Source organism: Herpailurus yagouaroundi, unplaced genomic scaffold, assembly GCF_014898765.1.
Source record: "Herpailurus yagouaroundi ecotype Mexico unplaced genomic scaffold, PumYag 186, whole genome shotgun sequence".
NCBI lineage: Eukaryota > Metazoa > Chordata > Mammalia > Carnivora > Felidae > Herpailurus > Herpailurus yagouaroundi.
In genome coordinates this window covers 34724507-34749202 of record NW_024412417.1, presented here as the reverse complement: position 1 = coordinate 34749202, position 24696 = coordinate 34724507, and the positions used below count along the sequence as shown (strand labels likewise).

At 42.1% G+C, this 24696-nt stretch overlaps 1 long non-coding RNA gene across 1 annotated transcript in view; it reads left to right on the top strand.

Annotated features, from left to right (window-relative positions):
• Positions 1-24696, top strand: part of LOC121042972 (uncharacterized) — a 64902-nt gene that overhangs the window by 4636 nt on the left and 35570 nt on the right. The window contains exon 2 of the long non-coding RNA XR_005796571.1: positions 14262-14346. This is a non-coding gene — a long non-coding RNA (uncharacterized LOC121042972). The remainder of the gene's footprint in view (positions 1-14261; positions 14347-24696) is intronic.

The window sequence follows — 24696 nt, the reverse complement described above, 5'->3', positions numbered from 1 at the left end:
AATATCCACAGGACAATGTTGTAAGGCTCTGGTTTATTCATTCTCTCACCTATTCAGTGAGTATTTCTCAACTTTCCTCTACGCGCTCTTATGCCCTAAGGATGAGAATATATAATACATGGCCATGTTATTCAAGAAGCTTACAGATGAGAGGGAGGTGGTAGAGAGTAAGCACATATAAATCAGCATGCCAAATGGTGCAAACTGGGCACTGTGGGAGCAAACGTAGGGATACCCTGCCCTGCCTCTCTAGGCAATGAGGGTTCCAGAAAAAGTAATGTAAGTATCAGCAAGACTGAATATGGACGGATGAGTAGGGATTAGCCAAGGCAGAAGGAGAGTGAGTTCTAGGCAGAGACAGCAGCATGAACAAAGAACTAGCAGGATGAAGAATGCGATACGCTTTGCAAACTGCCTGTCTTCTGTACTCCCGGGAGGTGTAGTGAGAGAAGTTTTGGCAATGGAAGTGATTTACACGTGGTTAAAAAGTTTTGCCATTTTGATTTAGTCCATGTCCCAGCCAGGTGATCAGGGTTATCATCAGCAATAAGTCATGTTGATCACAAGAACCTTCGAAATATGACGGGAATGGCATGTTAGCTCTGCAGGCTTCCTCTCCAAAACCCATGACCCCAGTCTAACTGTGAAAAAGGTAAGAGACAAGCGCAGAGTGAAGGCCAATGTATGGACTCTCCGACCAGGAGTCCTCAAAACTGTCAAGGTCATCAAAAACAAAAGCAATCTGAAGGAATCGTTATAGATCAAAGAAGTATAGGAGATGGGATGACTTAATGGAACATGGTTTCCTGCATGGGACTCTGGAACAAAAAAAGGGCATTAGGGCAAAATTAGTGAAATCCAAATGAAGTGTAGAGTTCAGTTGGTTATAATGACCAGCCTTGGTTCCTTAGCGGTGACAAATGTCCCACGGTATTGTAAGGTGTAGGTGATAGAGGATACTGGGTGAGGGATATGTGGGAGCTTTCTGTATTATCTTTGCAACCAAAATTAAGCCCCAAAATATTCTAAAATAAATACTTAAATAATATTCAATATTGCATCTCTTTGACTATTGGTTAAGAAATGTAAAATGCAAAGAACTCTCCAAGTCATATTACTATCCCCGAGCACACTTCACAACCTTACCATTCTAAATCTCTTCCCAATATAATCTGTGCTGAGAAAAAGTGGCTATTTCTGAGATCAGCTCCCATTAAGCTTTATTTAAAGTGCAGGATTTCAAAGAGAAAGAGAGTGAGATGGGAAGGAGCTCTTGGATTGAAGATTCCCTGGAGCTCTTTTCATCCGACACTTAATTTGATGTGACAGTGTTGCAATCTTTCCTCTGATATCTTGGAATCTGGGAGAAGGCCAATAGAATTTCACGCTTTCCAGTTATCTCCATAAATCTCAATCCTATAATTGGGAGGAATGTTCTCTCACAAAATTAAAGAAGAAAACTAATCTGCAACGAGCAAAAGTTAAGGCAGTATGGTGGGAGGCAAGTGCCCCAACATGAAAGGGACAGGACAGGTTCTGGGCACAGCCTGGGCAAGCAAGTACCCTGCCTCCTTCTCTATATGATCAGATGAGGACTTTGGGGCAGTTTCTCTTTTTCTTCTACCTCTAATATTTTAGAGAACCATACTGTACACAGTTGAAAATATTTTCAGGGGCATGGCATCTCTTTTCACAAGACTGAATATTTGCAGAGCCAAGAGGAATTTCTAAACACTGATGTAACACAACGATATTTTGAAAGGCAATTTAGTTTCCAAACTAATGAGTCTGGATGGTTCAGCCTAATGGGGCACATTTTTCACAGAATTAAGCAATCTACTCACCTCTTCTTTTGGTTTTGCTTATATCAGCTGGGCTAGTTCTAGGGAAAGTTTGTTTCTTTTTTTTCCTTTCCGGAGTTTCCCTTTCAAAGTGTACATTTCTTGGAGTCCCCCTGTTGCCTCAATGAAGACCACAGACAACAAGGTCTCCCCTGCTTCTCCCTTCTCCTTGGGATGTAACTACAGGTCTAATGGAAAGATGAGTCTCTAGATCTGGATCTCTCAAGAAACCGGGAATTTGACCCTTACTCCCACTAATTTCCAGTGAGACCCTTGGAAGTGACTCTTCTTCTGTATCCACTTCCTTATCCGTATAGTCAAGGATGGACTATATCCTGCCCATTGTTCCTTCTAGGTATAGGTGTACCTGCTTCACTCTAGAGGATCCTAAGACAGGAAAAGCGTTATTCATTTATTCATTCTGTCATTCATTTCCTTAGTTGCTTATTGATTTCTTTCTTCACACATTTAAATATGTAGAGGGGACTAATCTGGTAATGAATGAATGCTCAGTGAGATCTGAAAGCTTCCTGGAGGAGATAGGTGGTTAATTCCATTGTACAATTGAAAGCATTGAACAGGAGTAACCAAGGCAGAAGCACAGTAAGAACAGGAATGCTAGGTAGAAGAAATAGACGAGCAGAACCCTGTAAGGGATGGGGGAGCTTGGATTGTTCCCCAAACATCAACTGCACTGGTGTTGCTGAAGCTTAGGCAGGATGGCAACAGGAGTTGTTAAAAGATAAACTCAGACACATGAAAACGTTCAAGAGTTTATTTGAGCATACATTGATTTGAGTTAGGTGCTGCTAAACCAAAGGTGGTTGGGAACCCTCCCCCCCCCCTCCCCGCCACAAACAGGAGCTTAGGGTTAAGTCCTTATAGAGATGTGGAAGCAAAGCAAGGAAATTTTTTGGTTGGCTATAGCTGTAAGCGGTTGACTTATTTGGGGAAGTCTGGTTGGCTGTCTCGGATAATTGTTTTCCAGTTTCATTTTCTCAAATTTCAATGCATTGAGCCTGGCTTGGGTTTTGGTTTGCTCACAGGCTATCAAGGCATTAGAGTCACCCCAGCCTCATGGCCTCCTTGTTTCATTACTTCGACGGAGTGGTCAACCATGAGGCTGGGGATGTCACAGGCTCTATCTCACATGACTGCGTGTGCTCAGCAAGGAAGGGGGTTGCTGGGAAATGACAAGGAGGAGCCTTTGAAAGAACCCAGTGAGGGAAGAAGTAGGATTCACTCATCTTCTCAAACCTTATTACAGCTCTTTCTTCAAATCCCCAACCACTGCGACACCCTTCTGTTGACATGGTCTGCACTGTGGTCTTTCAAACCTTTTTGACTATGACTCACAGTCAGAAGTAGGTTAAACGTGAAGTCTCAGTTCATAGATAGATTGACACATGATTGACTGATTGATAGATGATAGATAGATAGATAGATAGATAGATAGATCATCCTGACCACATGCAATACGCTTTCTATTCTATTCTATAATTATTTCATTCCATTTCATCCCCTTCTATTCTAATTACTTTTTAAAAATTTTGGTTGTACTCACTAAACTGATTTCTCTACCCACTGTTTCCAAACACACTTGTGGCTGGGTCACAACATAAATATCTTTTTTACTGAAGATTGCATTTTAAAAAGTCTGAGCAATCCTGCTTTACAAGCCAAGGCCCAGGCCCAGACATTCTGCATCAGAGAGCATACCCCAGGCAAATGGCCTTTGACTTGAGATCACTCAGATCCCACGCTGGGGAAATTCTGTGATGAAGAGCTGGGAGGCTAGTTAATGGCCCTTGCCGTCAGCAGCTAGGGCTCCAGGAGTGGGCTGCCTTCGGACAGTGCCGTTCTGAGCCAATAGCGGTTGCCTTTCAAAGCATAGTTGTATTAAATGAGTTCTTAAAATGACCTGATTCCAGGCAGGGAGCCCCAGGGGATGTATGTGTGTGTGTGTGTGTGTGTGTGTGTGTGTGTGTGTGTGTGTAGATTATCATCGTTGATATCAGTTGTCTCAGCAAAAGGCATTTAGCAGACTTGCGTTTGTCTGGCATGGTTGCAGTCTGCCTGGTTTATGGATTGTTGATTACAACTTGCAAGAGGGAAGGCAGGTATTTGAAATAAATCCTGGCCTAAAGCAACCTTCCAGGTCACCTTTAGGGAGGGAGAAGGCAGTGTACTGATGGGAAAGAGCCTAGCATTAGGGGTTTGAAGATGTGGAATTAAGTATAAAACTGTCTCCCTGCTTGCCATCAAATCTCTTTAGACTCAATTTCCTTACAAATCAAACAGGTGTAACAATACCCTCCCTTGGCTTCGCAGAGGCATTTTAGGGATAAAAACAATAGTGTATGTAAAAGTGCTTTACAATGTCTCAAACTCTTATACAAATGATGACAGTTTCTATTGAATTTGAAGGATAGTAATTAATAAGTGCCTTCCAAACAGTAATAAAACTTAGAAGATGAGGGAACGCAGGCCCCAGAGAGATTAAAAGCTAGATAAATGAAACAGAGCAGTAAGTGATGAAGCCAGAATTGAAACCCAAGGCATTCTTGTTTTAAAGTCCTTGCTGTGAAGCAGTATGTTGTAAAGCAGGCTTTTCAGAGAACGTGAGATGAGCTCCAAGGCTGTATGCTCCTTGATGAAGAGGCTGGTACGGAGAACAGAGAACATGCTCCGTCTGTGTTCGTTGAAAATAAATATCCTCTCTTGTCCTCCTCTTCCTGTTTCTTTTTGGGGCTCTTAAATTATTGTTGTGATTTTTTTGGGTAGAAAATTACTCTGTCACCCCGCATAGCTCACTGTCGCATTTGGAGTAGCGAAAAACAAGCTGGGCTGGATTCAGGAATAAAATTTGTTCAGATTTAAAAATATGTAATTAACCAAATGCCTGTTTTGTTCATTTTCAAATATGGGCACGAACAAGGCACAAATGCCATTAGGAAATCATACAGAAAAGGCTCACACTACAATCGCTCCAGGGCTGCTAAAATGAACTTGAAGGCTGAGACCAGTGTCCAGCAGCATGGTTGAGTCACACGTCTGACTCCATTTGGGACAAGCTCATTTGGAGTTCCTTGCCCTTTCTGTGAGGGCTGTGACTTGGCTCAAGCAAAGCAGAGATCATAGCTTCTTAATGCAGAGTTTTCCCTGTATTTATTATGTACCCACTGCCCAGAAAGTCACTATTTGAGTCTTGTAAGCGCTTCCATAATGAAGGGCCATAGGCTGAAGGCCAGAAGTTTATTTTCTCATGATTTTAGACCAAGGTCAAAGCGTCTGCAGTCTGTAGGGTTTTTTTCTTTTTTCTATCTTTTTTTTTAATGTGTTTTTTTTCCTTTATTCTTGGGAGACAGAGAGAGACAGAGAGCAAGTGAGAGAGGGACAGAGAGAGAGAAGGAGACACAGAATCCAAAGCAGGCTCCAGGTTCCAGCTGTCAACATAGAGCTGGATGCAGGCCTCAAACCCATGAACCGTGAGATCATGACCTGAGCCGAAGTTGAACGCTTAGCCGACTAAGCCACCCTGGTGCCCCATGTTGTTTTTTTTCTTAAACACCTTTCTTATTGGCTTGCAGGCCATTTTCTCTTTGTGTCTTCACAAAGTTTTATCTCCGTGTGTGTCTGTGTCCAAATCTCCTCTACTAATAATGACATGGGTCAGATTTGAATAGGGCCCACACTAATGACCTCATTCAACCCTAGTCATCTCTTCAAAGACCCTATCTCCAATAATAGTCACATCCTGAGGTAGCAGGGGTCAGGACTTCAACATACACATTTGTAGGGGATACAGTTCAGCCCGTAACAAAGTAGTAAAAAATAAAACAAAAATGATGACAGTTGGGTCTACAAGTGACACTTCTGAGCTTTAATAACATCTTAGGTCCTAGAAGTAAAAGGGAGACAAAATTCTTTAGTTTTGTGTATTTTTTACTTTGTGCGAAGAAATTTATTTTAATTCCTTTTTAGGCCTCTGTCATTCACCTAAAAAATGTCTCTTTCGCATTCGAGAAGAGCAGGTTATTTCCCAAGGAAAGCAGCTATAACCACTCCGTGTACTTGTACATGTACTTTCTCACAGGAGCCATGGAGAAGGAAGAGAAATGTTTCTTCATCAAAGGGAAAGCTACTAGAGGTCAGATTGATTCTGTGTTCTTCTAGAGCCTGCCAGATGGAGAGTGAGGACAGGACTTCGTGGTGGTTTTAGATGTGGCTTGTGCTTTCATTAGGGCCTCTACCCAACTTGATGTAAAACCCGTAACTCTGTCTAGACTTCACTGCCTGAGAACCCTCTTTGGGCTTGTCATCTGAGCACTCTCTATGTTGAATTTTGCTGTTTCAGACTCTGCCTGGATTTTGGTTCCCAAGTAGTGGCCACTTTTCATTTTTTCTTCATCTTTCTTTCTTCAGGTTTTTTTTTTTTAATATTTATTTATTCTTGAGAGTGAGAGAGAGACAGAGAGACAGAGAGACAGAGCATGAGCAGGGGAGGGCCAGAGAGAGAGGGAGACACAGAATCCAAAGCAGGCTCCAGGCTCCAGCTGTCAGCAGAGAGCACGAAGCAGGACTCAAACTCACGGACTGGGAGATCATGATCTGAGCCAAAGTCAGACACTCAAATGACTGAGCCACTGAGGCACCCCTCTTTTTTCAGGTTTTTAAAGATGTAATTTACATGTGGTAAAATTCACCCCTTGTTTTAGGTGTATAGTTTGAAGAGTTTTAAAAGATGTACACATTATGGAACTTGTACCGTAACTAAGATTACAGATTATTTCTGCTCAAGCCACCAAAGATCTCTACTACTCCTTTGCATTTTTTCTTACATGTTAAATCTAGAGCTCAAAAATGAGAGCATTAGAATCAATTTGGAAGGATGTAACTTGAAGTTCAACTTTTTAGACAGATATAAGACTATTCAAATTATCTAATTCTTCTTTAGTCAGCTTTGGTAGTTTGTGTCTTTCAAAGAATGTGTCCATGTATCATCAAATTTATTGGCATAAAGTTGTTTAAAATATTTCCTTACTATCCTTTGCACGCTTGTTGGCACTGTAATGATACTCCCTCTTTCATTTCTATTATGGATCATTTATGTCTTCTCTTTTTTTAACTTGATCTGTCTGGTTAGTGGTTTACTGGTTTTGTTGATAAAGTCTGCACTGAACAAATAAGATATTACATGTGGGAGCAGACATGACCATTTTTAACAGTTTACCTCCTAATCCCAGGATGCTTTTCAACTAAACTGTTACTGAAGTGTGAAAAAACACTGGTAAGAAATTTGACTTCAAAGATGAACCACCAGCCATGACAATGATGATGCTTATTATTATTATAAAAATAAATAAGACTTTGTGTGTAGTATAGTTAGTCCCTGTGATTAGTGGCTTCATGGGTTATATAACAACTGCTTTAATTTGATATTGTAAATATAAAAATGAGACAAGAAGTACCCCAAACTTACACTAAGTACAAAAGCTACCTAAATGCTGTATATGCTTTTACTCACTCTCATTCTTTTGACATGTGAGGTACAAGCAGGGAGCACGAATTGGGTGGGGTGCATTACAGTGGTATTGCTGTACCCCTAGGTAACATCCTACTGAGGCCTCAAAAAAATAACAAGTGAGCAGAAAACCAGTTACTGGTCCACAATCCATCTTCTGAAACTGTGTGGTCACATGTGTTTTGAAAATCAGAATTTTCATAAGGCAATAAGGCACGTGTCTTCTCCTTTGTAACCCCTTCAGCAGGGTCTGGGGCAGCATCTCATAATCAAACACACGGGGAAACCAATGACCATGAATAACCTCACAGAATTTGCTGCCATATGAGTTACTCCCAAATGCTATTTTTCAAAGACTTTTTGCATTTTGAGACTGTAGATAAAAAAAGAACTATAAACATACATGGTCAAATTTGGCCATGAAAAATACCCTAAATCTCCCATAAAAGATGGTATATCAGTTTTGTGTAGAGTGTCCCATTTTTCCGCTAAGTCTAATACAGCCAATTGTTCCTCCAGGGTGGAACAGATTGCTGTTGCTTAGTTGAGCACCAGATGAAGTAATTGGCTTGCATTTAGGGGCCCATGTTGAATGAAAATTATGCTTTTTCTCTTTATTTTTTTGGCCAAGCTTGTAGAGTTGAATTTGGGCAGATTAAATCAATGTATGTTTGATACAACTCTACCATGGAATACTTGCTTGAACAGTTTTACATGAGCCGACAGGAATAGACAAGAATAAAAATAAACACCAGTGCCAAACTATAGCCTTCCGAATCAGTAACACATTTATAAGAAGTTAAAATATATGCAGAGATGGCAGAAGATGATGTATTCTGAGGTCTGCACAAAACAATTTAACGTGGCAACACAAGTTAATGAATTGGTGGTAACCAATGTGTTAACGCTTCTCAGTGTGAGGCTTTGTACTGCAGTTTTTAAAATAATTCACATATATTTAAAAAATGAAGTCTGTACCAAGTCCTAGGGCTCCACATAATACAGTTTGGTTGCCTCCCTAGTTTATTCTAGATGTAGACAGCAAGGCAATAATAATCATAAAAATAACACATTCATCAAATGTAACATTTTTTTGAGTTCTTACTACGTGCCAAACAGTGTTCTATGTACTTAAGACATTAACTCATTTAACATTGATTTATTCTTTCAATGAACATGTATTGAGCATTTGCTTTGTATCAGGCATTGCTTTAGATCAGTGATACTCAACTGGAAGATATTTTGCTTTCCAGGGGGTGTTTGGCAATATCTGGAGACTAGTTGTAACTGGGGAAAAGCACTGATGGGCAGAGGCCAGGGACAATGCTAAATAGCCTTCAATATACAAGATAGCCCTCTGCTATAAAGGATTATCCTGCCCAAAATGTCAGTAGTGCTGAGGTTGAGAAACCCTATTCTGGGCAACAGAAATACAACAGTGAACAAAACAGACAAAATTTCTGTCCTCCTGAAATTTATATTTTAGGGAGGGGAGACAAACCACTTAAAAAATAAATATTTGCCAATTATATTGTAAGGCAATAAAAGTTTTATACTGTGAAGGGAAAAACAAAACCAGGGAGGAAGGATAAGAAGTACATTTGTGTGCTCGGCTGGAGGGTTGGTGGTTGGAAATTTAAACAGAATGTTCAAGAAAGACCTAGCTGAAGAGGTGACTTTGGAAGAAAGCCTTAAAGGAGTGGGGGGCATGTATGTGGATACCAAGGGGAAGAGTTACTTCCAGCCAGAGGGAAAAGCAAAAGGAAAGGACCCAGAGAAGAGCATGAATAGCAAGGGTTTTTCAAGGAATATAGCAAGAAGACCATTGTGACCTAAGGAGAATGTGAGAGGGGACACAAACTTAGAGGGAAGTGGGGGAGGGACAGTGTGTAGGGTTTGTAGACCAGGGTTGGAATTTATTCTGTGTGAGAGAGAAAGCCATTGCAGGGTTCTGGGCTGAGTGTCATAAGCTGATTTATATTTTTAAAGGATTCTTCTGGTCACTGCTTTGAGAATTGACTATTGAGGGCCAAGGATGGAAATAAGGAGACCATTAAGTAGTCATGGCAACAATCCAGTGACAGATTATAGTGATTGAACAAGGGTTCTAGCAGGTAAATATGTGAGAGGTGGTTGGATTCTGGGTAATTTTCAAGGTTGACATGACAGACTTCTGTTAATGCATATGGCAGGGGTTGTGGGGGAGAGAATCCAGAAAATTTATTTTTTGTTGGCTTGTTTTTAGACTGAGACCCTTGAAAAACAGAATTGCCATTTATTGAAATGGAGAAGGCTGGGTAGGAGTAGTTTGAGGATGAAAATCAGAATCATCATATTTAATTTGGGTATGTTTGGATGTATCTCATTCAAACATTCAAATGATGCTGTCTCAACACTTGTAACAACTCTGTGAAATAGGACTCCTCTTAGCCCCATTTTGCAGATGAGGAACAGGGAAGAAAGACATTATTTAACTTGTCTAAAATCACCCCAGGAGGATTCTGACAACAGAAAGTGACATCTTACTAAGAGTTCATCAGCCCTTCTCCTGAGATGGCACGTTCTGATCCCCATTTCTATGGATGACCTTGACCAGCTCAGGAAGAAGTCATGTCTTGAGATAGAGTCTTTTATGCAGTTGGTACCTGAAAGTCAAGTTGCTATCTCTGCCCACTTTTTCTTTTATCAGTTGTGCTAAAGCCAGCCATAATGTAAAGCCTAGAAGAAGAGGAAGATTCTTCAGCTGCAAGCGGCTTAGAAAATGATCATTTATTGAACGTCTCCATTAGAATAACCACTGATTTGAGGGTCCCACAGACCTGAAAAACACAGCTGCCATCACTCACTAGACACAGTATCCTGAGGCCAAAACTTAACTTTTCTGAGTCTTTGTTGGCTAAATAATGTGAGACATTTTCTCTATGATATGTCTAGATGTCCCAGTGGCTTCTTCACCCCAAGGGTCAGGTTTGTATCTGATCAGCCCAGTGAGGAGGTCCACTCTCCGCTGCTTTAGCACCTATAGAATCTGTATAGTTCTGCCACATTTTTGTTTATTGTCTAGTCCTCACTTTAGAAGGTAAGTTTTCTGAGGGCAGGAGCTTGTCCATTCCTCTTATTGTTCAGGACAGTGCCTGGCACAGAGCAGATGCTCAGTGAATATCTTTCGAATGGAGAAATGAATAGTCCTCACATTAATTACCCCTTGGAGGTTGCCTCTATTTTTATCCTTATTTTACAGATGTGGGAACTGGGGCTTAGAGAAATGGAGCCATGAACTGGGAGCCAACCAGCAGCAGGAGGCAGCACCTAGTCACATGGTAACAAAGTGGTTGTGAAGTCTGGACAGCCCACCACTGAGTATACTAGCGGTAGCAGAGTCTAATAATTAAGTCTTCTTGAATTTGATACCCAGCTCTTCTGTCTGCCCTCCCTGGCTCAGAGGTCCATCTGTAAGTGGGAGTTGATACTAGTAATACACCCACATCATAGAGTTTCTGTGAGGATGAAATGAATTAATACAAATACAGTGCTTAGAATAGTGTAGCAAGTACTATCATAAATATTAGATAATAGTAATGTATTTTGTTCTTGAACTTGTGACATATATATACTTTACTCCCATCTTCCCCTTCCACCACAGTGTAAATATTTTGCATTTTCCAAGTGTATCCAAACCTTAGCAAGGTATTTGTTTACACATATATTTAGCTAATTTGTGTGCCTCTGTGTGTGTGTGTGTGTTAAATTACCTATTATGTAAATGGTTTGGTTTAGTAAGCAGAATATGCTGGGATACGGTTTAGTGGAAAATTGTTTTGTGCAACTTGGAAAACAGAAGAATCATAAAAGAATCCTCCAGAGAGACGGTCTGATGAAGGTGTAGCCAATACATTTGCGAGTTTTTATTTTTAAGTAATAACCAGCCACTAATGCAGTAATGGCTCAGAGCAGAACATTGATTTATCCACAGCGAAGTGGGTTGTGTTTCCCCGCTACGCTGCCAGCTGTCGTTTCTTGATATTAAGCTGCGTTGCTTCAATCCAATATCTGTCAATCCAGCTTTCAAAGAGGAAGCTTTGCACAGTGTGGAGGCTTTGTTATTTTCGTGGATGGGTAATGGAAGTATTTTTGTGCCTTGTTTGGTAGGAGCCATTCACTCTTTAGCTGAGCTAGAATCTAGTTTGTTATGATGCTCCGTGAAGTCAAATTCCTTAGCAAAATGGTAAGGCTCTCAAATTCTTTCTGAGAAGGCTCTTGGAGTTGGTCCTTGTTCAGGTGCTGTCCGATGCCTCAGGCAGAACTCTCCTTTGATCTATGTAAATCTCCTTCTTGTCTGGAAATACTGTTCTCTGTGCAGACGGGGAACAGTATTATTCTGTGCAAGTAGATCATAGTGGAACAAATCCCTGAGGAAACTTTTATAAAAAGTGTCTAAAAAGTCAAAACAAAATCGGGGCACCTGTGTGGCTCAGTGGGTTAAGCATGCAACTCTTGATCTCCGCTCAGGTCATCATCTCGCGGTTTGTGGGTTTGAGCCCCGTGTCGGGCTCTGGCTTGCAGTTCTCTCTCTCCCTCTGTCTCAGCCTCTCTCTCTCTTTCTCTCTCAGAATAAATAAGTCAATAAATAAACATGTATAAAAAATTTAAAAAGGCAAAATATAATCTTACTGTTGAGGTTTCCCCAATCTCTTCTTTTCCAAAAAAATTTAAAAAAATAAAAACAAGACCAAAAAACTTAGCTTAATATGCAGATATCAAAAGAGATCATCAGTTGAGCCTAAGTGGAAAATTCTTCCATTCATTCATTCACTTATTCATTCAGCATGATTTATTGTGGGCTCACTGTATTTTGCTAGGTGGCAGAGAGGTGAGGTGGGTACAGTACAATTATTAGCAAGATGTACAATAATTAGCAATTATTAGCACTTTCTTTCCTTATTTTCTTTATGAAAGCAGAGATTTCAAAGAAGATGTCCCTAAAGAAGCCTCATGTCTCGGTTTAATAAACTCACATTAGGGGCCCTGAGGTGGCTCAGTTAAGCCACCGACTTTGGTTCAGGTCATGACCTCATGGTCCGTGGGTTCGGGCCCTGCATCGGGCTCTGTGCTGACAGCCGGAGCCTGGAGCCTGCATTGTATTCTGGGTCTCTCTCTCTCTGACTCTCCCCTGCTCATGCTCTCTGTCTCTCTCTCAAAAATAAATAAGCATAAAAAAAATTTTTTTAAGTGAACAACAACAACAAAAAAAAACAAATTCACACTAAATACTTGCTGTGTATAAGTAAGTATACAGGCACCAAGAGTATATGAATGGGATCTTGTACAGATTCAAAGCTATCCTCCAAGGGGTTCCTAATCTGTGGTGGGCAGAATTTTAAGATATCCCCTTCCCCAGATATCCAACCCTAATCCCCAGGAGTGTAAATGCGATGAGATATTGTACTCATGATTACATTACATTTCCTGCCTGGCAAAAGGGATTTTTTAGGTGTAGTTAAGGTTTCTAATCAGTTGACTTTAAGTTAATCAAAATAATGACTGTTTCTGGCAGACCTAATCTAATCACTGTAGAAGCAGAGTTTTCTGGGGCACTTGGGTGGCTCAGCCAGTTAAGCAACCACTTCAGCTCAGGTCATGATCTCATGGGTCATGAGTTCAAGCCCCACATCAGGCTGTGTGCTGACAGCTCAGAGCCTGGAGCCTGTTTTAGATTCTGTATCTCCCTCTCTCTCCGCCCCCCCCCCCCCCCCCCCCCCCGCTTGTGCTCTGTCTCTATCTCTCCCTCAAAAATAAAATAAACATTTAAAAATATTTTTAAAGCAGAGTTTTCTTTGGGGCACATGGGTGGCTCAGTCAGTTAAGTGTCAGACTCTTGGTCTCAGCTCAGGTCATGATCTCATGGTTCGTGGGTTCCAGCCCTGTCAGGCAATGCACTGACAGCACGGAGCCCGTTTGGGATTCTCTCTCTCCCTCTCTCTCTCTGCCCCTTCCCCACTTAAGCTCTATCTCTTTCTCTCTCAAAGTAAATAAATAAACATTAAAAAAAAAAGAGTTTTTATGGGGCACCTGGGTGGCCTAGGCGGTTAAACGTCCAACTTAGGCTCAGGTCATGATATCACAGTTCGTGAGTTCAAGCCCCACGTCGGGTTCTGTACTGACAGCTCAGAGCCTGGAGCCTGCTTCAGATGCTGTGTCTCCCTCTCTCTGCCCCTTCCCCGCTCATGCTCTGTCTCTATCTCTCAAAAATGAATAAACGTTAAAAAAATTAAAAACAATAAAAAGCATTTAAAAAAAGAGTTTTATCTCACTGGCTGTAGAACAGGAGGTCAGAGGGAGAGAATATGATGCAAGGAAGGCTGTTGAGATGGAGGAGGCCACAGGGCAAGGTCCTAAGAGCAGCCTCAAGATGCTGAGTGTGGTATCTTACCGATAGTAAGCAAGAAAATAGGGACTTCAGTCCTATAACCCAAGGAATTGAACTTGAGCAACCACATGAATGAGCTCTGGAGCTGTTCTTCCTAAGAGTTACCAGATAAGAACCCAATCCAATTGTCACCTTTGACTTCAAATTTGTGAGGCCCCAAGCAAAAACCCAGGTGAGCCTGCCTGGACTTCAGACCTCCAGTACTGTAATATTATACATGGGTGTTGTGTTAAGTAGCTAAGTTTGTGCTCACTCATTACACAGCAACAACAACAAAAAAGAATATATCATTCCTGGTAATTCCGCATTTTTATAGATAGACTGTAGTTAGGATGTTTTAACACTTGAGCAGATACTGAGTGACTTGTGTAGATCTTTTATGATTGTAAATCAGATTACCTCCTTATGTTTGTACAAGCCCTTTTCCAGAATGCTTTCACATATAGTTTTCTCTCTTGATTTTTCACAGTTTGCGAAGAATCATCACCTCCCTGTTAAAGGTGAAGAAAGTGACATGGGACATGATGTGACTGGCCAACTAATCATCCTAAGTGGTAAGAATGGGCTTTGAGTCCCTGGTGCTCCCATCTTCCTTACACTTACTCATCAGATAATTGGTAGGTTACCCCACATAGGTTATTAGCCCATCTTGTTTTTCTCTTCTTCACTCCACGGTCAGCATCATTGCTGTCATTCTCCTGCTGCTTGTTCACTCAATGCTCATTAACTAAATAATGACTGTTAAAACATTTTTTTTTAAAGCCAAAACATTTATTGAGTATCTTTTATGTATCATGGCCCTTCCTGTCTAGCATGGCAAACGAAATGACAAGTGTCTTCTTGTTTATATACGTGGTATTGAGTATGGGAAATAGAGTCACCAAGAGGACATGCTTCCGTTGTGTGTGAAATATCTAAAAGGTAGAAACAGACTTCTTTTTCTAGAGCTGGCTCACAAAATAAATAAACCCAGGAATATTTTCTGTCCCTCTGTAAAATTTTGTCCAGTTTTATTGAGCTATCATTGACATGTAAAATTGCATTAGCTTAAGGTGTACAAAATAATGATTGGATATGGATCTATTGGGAAACCATTGCCACAATAAGTTTGGTTAACATTCATAGCATATATATAACAATTGTGGCATAGTTCAAATTTTTTCTTGTGATGAGAGATTATGATTTTTTATGATGAGACACTGTAACATTTTGTGATGAGAATTATAACAGTGATTTTTTTTTTCTTGTGATGAGAACTTTTGAGATCTTAGGAACTTTCTAATATGCAATGCAGTACTGTGATCTATAGTCAACATGCTCTACATTAGACCTCAGAATGTATTAGTTTCATAACTGGAAGTTTGTATATTTTCATCACCTTCACCTATTTCCTCCACTCCCCATCTGGCAATCACCAACCTGTTCTCTGTTTCTGAGTTTGGTTCGTGTGTGTGGGTGTGGGTTTGTTTGTTTTGGTTTGGTTTGGTTTTTAGATTCTGCATATAAGAGAGATCATACGGTGTTTGTCATTCTCTGACTTCTCTAAGCATGATACTCTGAAGGTCCATCTATGTTGTCCCAAACGGCAGGATTTCCTTCTCTATGGCTGAATAATGTATACCACAATATGTATATTACATTTTTCTTTATCTTTTCATCCACCAGTGGATGCTTAGGTTGTTTCCGAGTCTTGGCTATTGTGGATAATGATGCAGTGAACATGAGGGTGCAGGTATCTCTTGAAGATCATGATTTTGGGTTTTTACTGTTGCTGTTGTTAAGAAAATATTGCTGTATGATCTTGTTTTTTTTCCTCTGCAAAAAATGGTTTTTGGAGAGATATTCCTATTTCCATATATTTCTTTCAGAAAAATGGTTAGGGCAATTTAATTTGTGCTGGGGAGACTGGCATCTGGGTGTTAAGACTGACTGGAGAGACTGACTCCAGGCTGTAAGATGGGACTCCAGGCTGCCATCCTACCAGTTTCATAAACGTAAACCTTCCCAGCCCTCCTGCCACCCCAACAGCCCCTTGAGAATGGTGGGACAGTGAGCAGGGCTTGGGAAAGTCAACAAAACCTGCACACCCACTCGCACACAAGACGCCTTTGTTTCTTTGAATCAATCCAACAACCCCGGGGAGCTGTCTAATTGAGACTAACGGCCAGACTACTCTCGGCATTGGGCAGAACATCCACGACCCCAGACTACCCCAAGTGGCAGTCTCTTGTGTGTTCTCCCCTCTCTCTTGTAACGTTTTTCTTTCTTGAACGATGTGATGTGTTTGGGTGAGAAGAAATTAAAGCCCAAGAGCAAATTAGGTTTGAAATGTGGCTTAAGCAGCTATCCAGTTGTACCTGTTATCATCTAATCAAACAGTTTGGAGTTAATATAGTGGGGCCTAACCTGTCTCACAGTGTCTACTGCACTCTGCCCCTGTAACAGCTGTTGTTATGGGAATGGAATCATGGGGGAGTGGACATCCCAGCAACAAAGAACATTCCATGCTTAGATCATGCTCAAAGGATCTGTTGGCAGTCATTGGGAGGGCTTGAAGAAGACATTCTGTAACCAGGGTTGGCTCTGGAAGACCTGTTTGGGACGGGCTAATGGGCTGCAGTCTGTTGAGACTTGTCTTGAAGCCAATTTCTCATGGCTTGCCCACAGGTTTGCTTGGATTGGAGCAATATCTGGGGTAGGTGAGGCTAACTGCCCCTCATGTTCCCTGTTCAGCCATCACTTTGTAGATCATTAATGACAAGCCACTATCTCATTGCCTGTAAGTCTGAGGACGCTCTGGGTGTGCAGCTCCCACAACTTCTCTGTTGAGCCAGATGCAAGGGACACGGGGGCCAGTAACCTTCATCTTGGCTGGTTGATGAGAAAAGAAAAGCCCGGTCCACCAGAGACTCCCTGTTATAGAAGGGATCAATGACAAACAAGGAGAAAGAACCAAAGGACTCTCAGTCTCAGATATGCATGTGAGGAAGAAAAAAAAAAAGGAAAGAAAAACCCTCCAAATCAAGAAAAAAAATCCATTGTGCTTATTTCTCTTCTATCGAGAACAGATTAAAAAAAAATCAAAGTCCCATCTGTTCTGTGTCAACATTAGAGATCGTACATGTGTTTCATCAAAGGCAGGTTTGCCACGGCGGTGGGGGTTATATTTTTGGAACGTGCTTAGAAACCCAAAACCCAGAGTAACTGAACAGAACCTGGCCCTCCGGGCCCTCTCCTGCTGCCTGCATTTGTGTTCCTCCAGCAGATGATGCTTTTAATTGATTTATCTGCGCAGGAGGACCCCGGAAGAAGACAAGCAGGTGAAGGCCGCCGCCTGGGCCTCTGGAACAAAGACAGGGAAGGCAAACGGCTCCCGGCACAACAACACACTTTGCCTACACGAAGTTGTCCTCTGAATTCACAGCAGCAGCCTCACCAGCCCTGGCGAACCTCAAGGGTTCACATTTGAGGACCACGGGCTCGATCAGGCCATGAGTCACGCTGACGTAGAAATTCCATCCTGGAGCCTTTCTTTGGCCGGCTGTCGTCTCCTCCCTGGGGTCACCCTCTGCGGGTCAGCCGCTCACACAAGCAAGCTGTGCTCTAAGTGCTGGGCTTCCAGGCCAGAGGAGAAAAAGTAGACGAGGCCACCTACAATCGCTCTGCTGTTGCAGCTTTGCCTCCCTGCCCCGACCAGTTTGTCCAAAGTGGAGTCCATGCCCCTTGGGTTTCACTGAGGTTGGAGCACGTCGCTGTGTTCCGGTGAAACGCAAATAGCTGCCACCCCACTCATGCCCTCTGGCACGTGTACGTGCTGCCTCCAGGGTGGAGATGATGAGGGAGATCCTGAAAAAGAGGCCAGACTCTTCTTGAACTGGATGCGGTGGTGAAAGTCCTGAAGGAGATCTCCGTTCAAAGGAGAGGCTTTAATGACTCTTTGGGTGGCACAGACTCGGAATGAATAGGCGTCCGTGAGGAGGAGGGGTAACTGAAGGCACGCCCTTGATGAAGGTGCCCATCGCTGAGACCCCTGGTATGCAAAACTGATCCCCGAGGAGGAAGAGGGGGACCAGCTTGCATTAATTGTCCAAGGACAGAAAGAAGCCAGGAATGTGAAGCTAGGAAGATGGGCCATGAGGGACCAGGGTGGTCCAACTGAAGCCCAATGAAGGAGACGATCAAAAACGTCTCCAACAGAGGTAGCCTAGGTAGGCAGCCCAGGTTCATGGAAGCACTCCACGTGGAGAGGGATAAGGGGCAGCTGGGTTTGGCCAAGTAGTGGCTGAAACTGGACCCGGGCACCCTGGTTAAGCCTGGGGTCAAGTGGCCAGACTTGTGGTCCAACCTGGGGATTCTCTGTGCTCTGGTCGATGACCTGGGTCAACAAGGTCATGGGCCAGTCTGATGGTGGCACAGTGTGGCAGCAAGAAGTGATAGTTGGCAGACTGGATATGTGTTCTCTCTGCTCTCGCTATTTAGAAACAGAATCAACCCCCACCCCTTCCTTGCCCTTTAGATGGCGTGAATATGGCGATGGACTCCTGCAGCAATTGCTAGGGAAGGCTCAAGGTTTGGCCTTTCTGCTAATAGGCGGGATGGGTATTCTGGTGATTACTTGGAAACATGAAAGAACTATGACCATATTTGGAAGTCACGTTGTTGAAGCAGGCATATTTTATAGTTTTACCTCACACACTCTGAGCTACATAGTGGAATTTATAGCTGAATTTTAAGAGTTATTTTAAGAATAAAACGCCATCGTTAGCATTTTCTAATTGTAATCTCATGGGTTCTATCCTCCAAACATTGGAGAACGGGTCTTCTGAGATGAGTCTGGCCCCAGAGGGAGTAGGTGTGGAACGTTTGACTACATCCCTCCTTCATCAACGTTACCGTGAGGACTGGCTGAAAACCTCTAGCCGATACTGAAGAGCGTGCTGACCGCTGCCGGGCTCTGAGAGGGCTGAGAGACTCCTGCTGGAGACCTGGCATCAGAGAGCACAGTTGTCATGGCAGAGGCACCACCCAGTCTACTGAGAAGAAACCTCTAAGGGGTCCCACTTGACCCTACATTTAGTGGAAGCAGGGGGGTTTGAGGTTATATTAAATCAGGCCACCAAAATAGATGAACTTCAGGAAAGGGAAGGAAAAATATGATAAAAACAGAGAGGGAAGCAAACCATAAGAGACCCTTGAACACGGAGAACAAACTCAGGGTTGCCAGAGGTGGGGGTGGGTGCGGGGATGTCCTAAATGGGTGATGGGCATTAAGGGGGGGCCCTTGTTGGGATGAGCCCTGGGTGTTACGTGTAAGACGTGATTCACTGGGTTCTGCTCTTGAAACCAATGCTACAGAGTACGTTAACTAACTTGCGTTTAAATACATAAAGTAAAAAAGAAAGTCCGGGGAGGACTGCCAGTGGGACTGGAATGGAATGGCCCTCTTCACGGGTGGGGGGCAGAGGAGGTGGGAGGGGCCCTGGAGAGCGAAAGTGTCCTCGCTTCAGCTGGTACCTGGAGGGCTCTTGGTGCGTTCATATTGGAACAAAGGCTGGGGGCTTGAAGCAGGTTGGAAGGTGTTTTCTCTGGACTGTAACTGGTTCTTGAGGAGAACAACAATGTCTTTGTATTATTATCGTTATTATTTCCAATCTCTAACACTTAATGTTAAGTGTTTATTGAATAAAGAAAAGAATGAATATTGATTATGCGGTCAGGAGGCTCGGGTTTTAATCCAATCTCCACCATATTGATTTTTAGTCATCCGATGCCATCGCTCTGATCAAGTGCACCTTATACTTTTTATCTTCCTAAATGTTAATGATCTAATTTACATGTCAGTTTCCTCAAACTAGCCTGAGAGCTCTTTAAGAAGGGGGCGTGTGTGTCTCACAAGCTCATTCTTTAGCAGGAGGTTTTGTTTGTTAGAGCTTACATGGGCTCTGGAGCCAGACTGCTTGGGTTCACATCCTGACTCCTCCACTTCTTAGCTGTGCTGCCTTGGGCAAATTGCTTAATGTCTCTGTGGCTTAGAATACAACTGGGTAACAAATATCAACAACTTCACGGAGTTGTGTGAAAATTGAATGACAAATATTCTTAAAATGCTTGGGACTGTGATAGATGCTCAGCAAATATGAACAGCTACCACTTTCCTTATTTTCATTGCTGACAATATATATTTGTCAATAAAAACAATACCACTCTATCTCACTGAAGCTGCTTTCTTATCTATATTATAGGGACTGTAATCTAGTAATAACAATAATAATTTGAAGGTTCTCGAGAGGGACAAGTGAGACAATGGCCAAGAGCCAAAACATCTTTTTGAAAACCATGAAGTATTTTGAAACTCTCCGGCCCCATTATTTCCAATATTAACTGCAACACAGCTAGAAGAAATGATTTGCTCAAAATTCCACAATATGAGTGAGGCAGACAGAGCTGGGCTGGAACTTTCCTGGTGCTTCCCTGAGTTGCCAAAATACTGCTGAGCTGTGATGCATGCTGCTGAAGCCTCTGGGATTACCATGCCTTTCTAGTATTTACGCTAAGATATAGCCACAGGTCTTTCAGCAAAGCACCATGTTTTAATCAAAGCTGTCCTGGCTCTGCTGTCTTCATCCTTTGTGCCCTTGCTCAAAGGTCTGGTAACTCTCAGAGCTGCCCTTGATTTCTGAGACACCACATATCAACAGTCAACTCTTTAAGTGCACACTGGATGCCCTACGCATAGATTTAGGAACTATCGAGAATCCAGAAGAGGGAGGAAAACAAGCTTACACTAGGAGTTGGAACACATGAGATGGAGGTGTAATATTTACCCTTAACAAACTGTGGGGCCCCGGACAAGCCCGTGTGATTGTTTGCATTCAGATTCCATATCTACAAAATAAAAGCAATTAGATTATTCCCGAGACCCTTGCGGAGGAAACGCCGTTGGAGTCACACATCCTATGTTCTACTTGTTACTGCTGTCATTCACTTGCACAGCGACATTGGTCAAGTTACAGTCTCTCTTCAGTCTGTGGTATCCTCACTTATAGGCTTTTTTCTTGAAACATACAATTTTTGTGCTTCTAATGTCAGTCGCTGCACCAGGCAATGAAAATGCACATGTACACACTCACACAGGTATATACACGTGCTAATAAGTGCCAGTGCTTATTGTGTGTAAGGAATTATGGTTTAGTGATTCACGTGCATTATTTACTGTAAACTTTGTAGCAAATCTATGAGGAAGGTATGCTTGTCCTCATTTTACGGGTGGGTGAACTGAATCTAAGAGTAACCAACTTACCCAACAGCACACTGGTAATTAGTGGTACAAGCTAACATTTGAACCCTGTGAGTATAACTCCACCTAATCATGATGTTACATGGTCACCTATAAAAGATAAGGAAAACATCATATCTTTCCTGGACTAACCTCATTTACTTTTTAGTAAGATTAGTCAACTAGTGGACATGTGGGGATGTTGATTCATCGGGTGCCTAGGTTTTCAACTGAGATATAACACATGAGTTAGCTGGATTCATAGACAAAGAGAACTCCTATTCAGTGGGGATACTGTCTCTGAATCCAACAGAAGCCTGAAGGGTTCTGTCCTTTTCTTTCTTTTTAAAAAAAATTTTTTTATGTGTATTTATTTTTGATAGAGACAGAGACAGAGACAGAGACAGAGCTCAAGCCAGGGAGGGGCAGAGAGAGAGAGGGAGACACAGAATCCTAAGCAGGGTCCAGGCTCTGAGCTGCCAGCACAGAGCCCGACACACGGCTCGAACTCAAGAACTGTGAGATCATGACCTGAACCGAAATCAGACCCTTAACCGACTGAGCCACCCAGGCTCAGTCCTTTTCTTTGTTAAGATTTTAAATAATGGTATGGATGAGGGCATGAGCTGGGCAAATTCACTGTGACATGCATTTGGAAGGACTGGCAAATCAACTAAGTGACAGATTCATAATGAGAAATGATGTGCCTTGCTAAACTTTATACGCATTATTGTGTTTGTTTACTATTATTATTTTAATTAAAAAAAATTTTTAACATCTATTCATTTTTGAGAGACAGAGAGAGACAGAGTATGAGCGGGAAAGGGGCAGAGAGAGAGGGAGACACAGAATCTGAGGCAGGCTCCAGGCTCCAAGCTGTCAGCACAGAGCCCGACGCGGGCTCAAAAATAAATAAATAAATAAACCCTCAATAGGGCTGTTCTTATCTCCATTTTATTGACGAGGAGACCCAAGCTTAGGGAGTTGATAGTCCAAAGATGATACAGCCTGCGAGTCGACTTTTTTCCCCAAACTAAACTTTTTATTTTGGAATAATTATATATTTATGGAAAATGTGCAAAGATAGTGCAGAGAATTCTGATATATACCTTATTGTCGATCTCTTATGGTAGTGCACTTGCCAGATTAAGAAACCAATGTCAGCACTTTATTATTAAACTAAAATCCAGCCTATATCTTGATCCCACCATTATTTTTTCCAATAATGTTCTTACATTAGTTTTCTAGGGCTACCATAGCATAGGAACTAGGTGGCTTACACAATAGAAATGTATTCTCTCACAGTTCTGGAAACTAGAAGTTCAAAAGCATTGTGTCTAGAGTATGATGCTCTTTCTAAAGACTCTAGAGAGGAAACCTTCTAGCATCTGATGGTTGCGGGCAATCCTCAGCTCCCTGGTGCTGTGGTCTGAATGTTTGTATTTCCACTAAGTTGGTAAGTCGAAATGTTAATGCGGAACGTGATGGTATTCGGAAGTGGGGTCCTAGGAAATGAAGGTCCTTATCAAAAGAGGTCCATGAGACTTCTCCTGCCCCTTCTGTCATGTGAGACTATGGCAAGAAGTCTGTGGCCCAATTAAGGAGGTCACTTGTTGGGATGAGCATTGGGTGTTATATGTAAGTGATGAGTCACTAAATTCGATTCCTGAAATCATTATTATACTATATGTTAATGAATGGATTTACATTTAAAAAGAAAGAAAGAGAGAAAGAAAGAAATCTGTGACCCAGAAGGGGGCCCTCATCTGCCAGTGCTGGCACCCTGATCTTGACTTCCAGCTTCCAGAACTGTGAAAAATAAACTTCTTTTGCTTAAAAGCCACTCGGTCTGTTGTATTTTGTTATAGCAGCCCAAATAGACTAAGACACTTGGCTTGTAGACATATCGCTTCAGTCTCTGCCTCTGTTTTTGCATGGCCTTCTCCCCTTCGGTCTATGTCTCTGTGTACAACCTTTCCTCCTTTCCCAAGGACACCAATCATACTGACTTTATGGCCATCCTAATCAAGTATGACCTCCTCTTAACTTGATTACATCTGCAAAAAACCTATTCCCACATGAGGTCCAATTCTCAGGTACTGGGTAAACATAAACTTTGGAGGAAATGGGTGCACTATTCAATCCAGTATTGTTCTCTTTCTATTTCAGCATCCAATTAGGGTACCACATCGCAGTTAGCTGTTATGTCCCCTCATCCTCTTCTGGTCTCTTGCAGTTTCTGTCTTTCCTTGTTTTTCATGACCTTGACAGTCTTCTTGAGGAGTACTGTCCAGATATCCTGCAGAATGTCTGGGTTTGTCTGATCTTTTTCTCATAATTAGCATGATGGTTGTGGAGAAGAATACCATGGACATGACATGCCCTTGTGAGTTGGCCTTTACATTCATTCCAGAGATGAAGTTTGTGTTACAAAACCTGTAACTAGAAAGACAAAACATTCCTGAGAATCTGCTGTTGGCTTACTCTCTGGCCTCTCTTTTGAGGGGCTTGCATAGCACTGGACTTATAATTGGGGGCTCGTTAAGTACCCAATCAATTGACTGATGCAGCATCTGCTGTTCCCCCACCCCCACCCCTTCTCAAGTACCTTTCCCCAAATATAGAACTCAGCATTCCTGCTCACATATACATGACAAACCTATCCACGTTGCTTAATGTTAATTTATGCTTTTTTGCGATCCACCAATATATCAAGTGCTACTGCAAACACGGAGGTGGACATGACCCCTGCCTGGTAGCCTTAATAATCCAAATGGCAGGAAAGCAGAGGTCACCTACAAGAGTTGAGCTGTGAACAAAGATTCCTTAGCTTGTCGTGGCCCAGATGAATTGATAGGAGAGAAAACGAGAACTTGTTCTCCTCTTGCAGAAGGTAGATTGTGTGGATTCAGATCCTCTCTTGAATATTAATGATAACCAAACAAAAAAAACCTCTCTTATTAAGCATACCTCAGCCTTCACTTCAATTTAGTAGTGAAGAGAGAGTTTATATTTATTAGTGGATTAAAATTCCAGAATTCTTGCTTTGTCATGTACCTGTTTGCTTACTTATTTATTTATGTATTTACTCGTATATTCATTTGCTGACCCTGGAACTGGGCAACCTGATGCACTATGGGGTAGCTAGAAAGAGCACATCATTTAGAATTAGCAGAACTTCTTATAAATCCCGCATCTCTTAAATCACCAGCTGCACCTAAAGCTAAGACTCAGTTTCCCCAACTATAACATGACAATGAGGCCTTCCATTGTGGTGCTGTTTCTGCCTGTTCAGCATTTACTCCCCCTCCCCTGGTGACAGCCTCTTGATCTGTCTCCAAGGCACTACGCACCCACCCCTACTTGATGCAGCCTTATTCCAGGCATCCTGGACCCCTTAAGCTCTAAGGAATAGATACGTGCCTCAAGCCAGCTTCATTGTATTCCATCTTGGAAATCTGAGTCTCAAAGGGAGTGCTATAAGGGAAGAAGTGACTAGAGTGAATTCATTTTGGAAGGGACATTTGGAAGGGGCTCTCCATGGGTTTCTGCCACCCAGACCCCTTGGAATGTTTTTATTTTATTTTATTTTATTTTATTTTATTTTATTTTATTTTATTTTATTTTA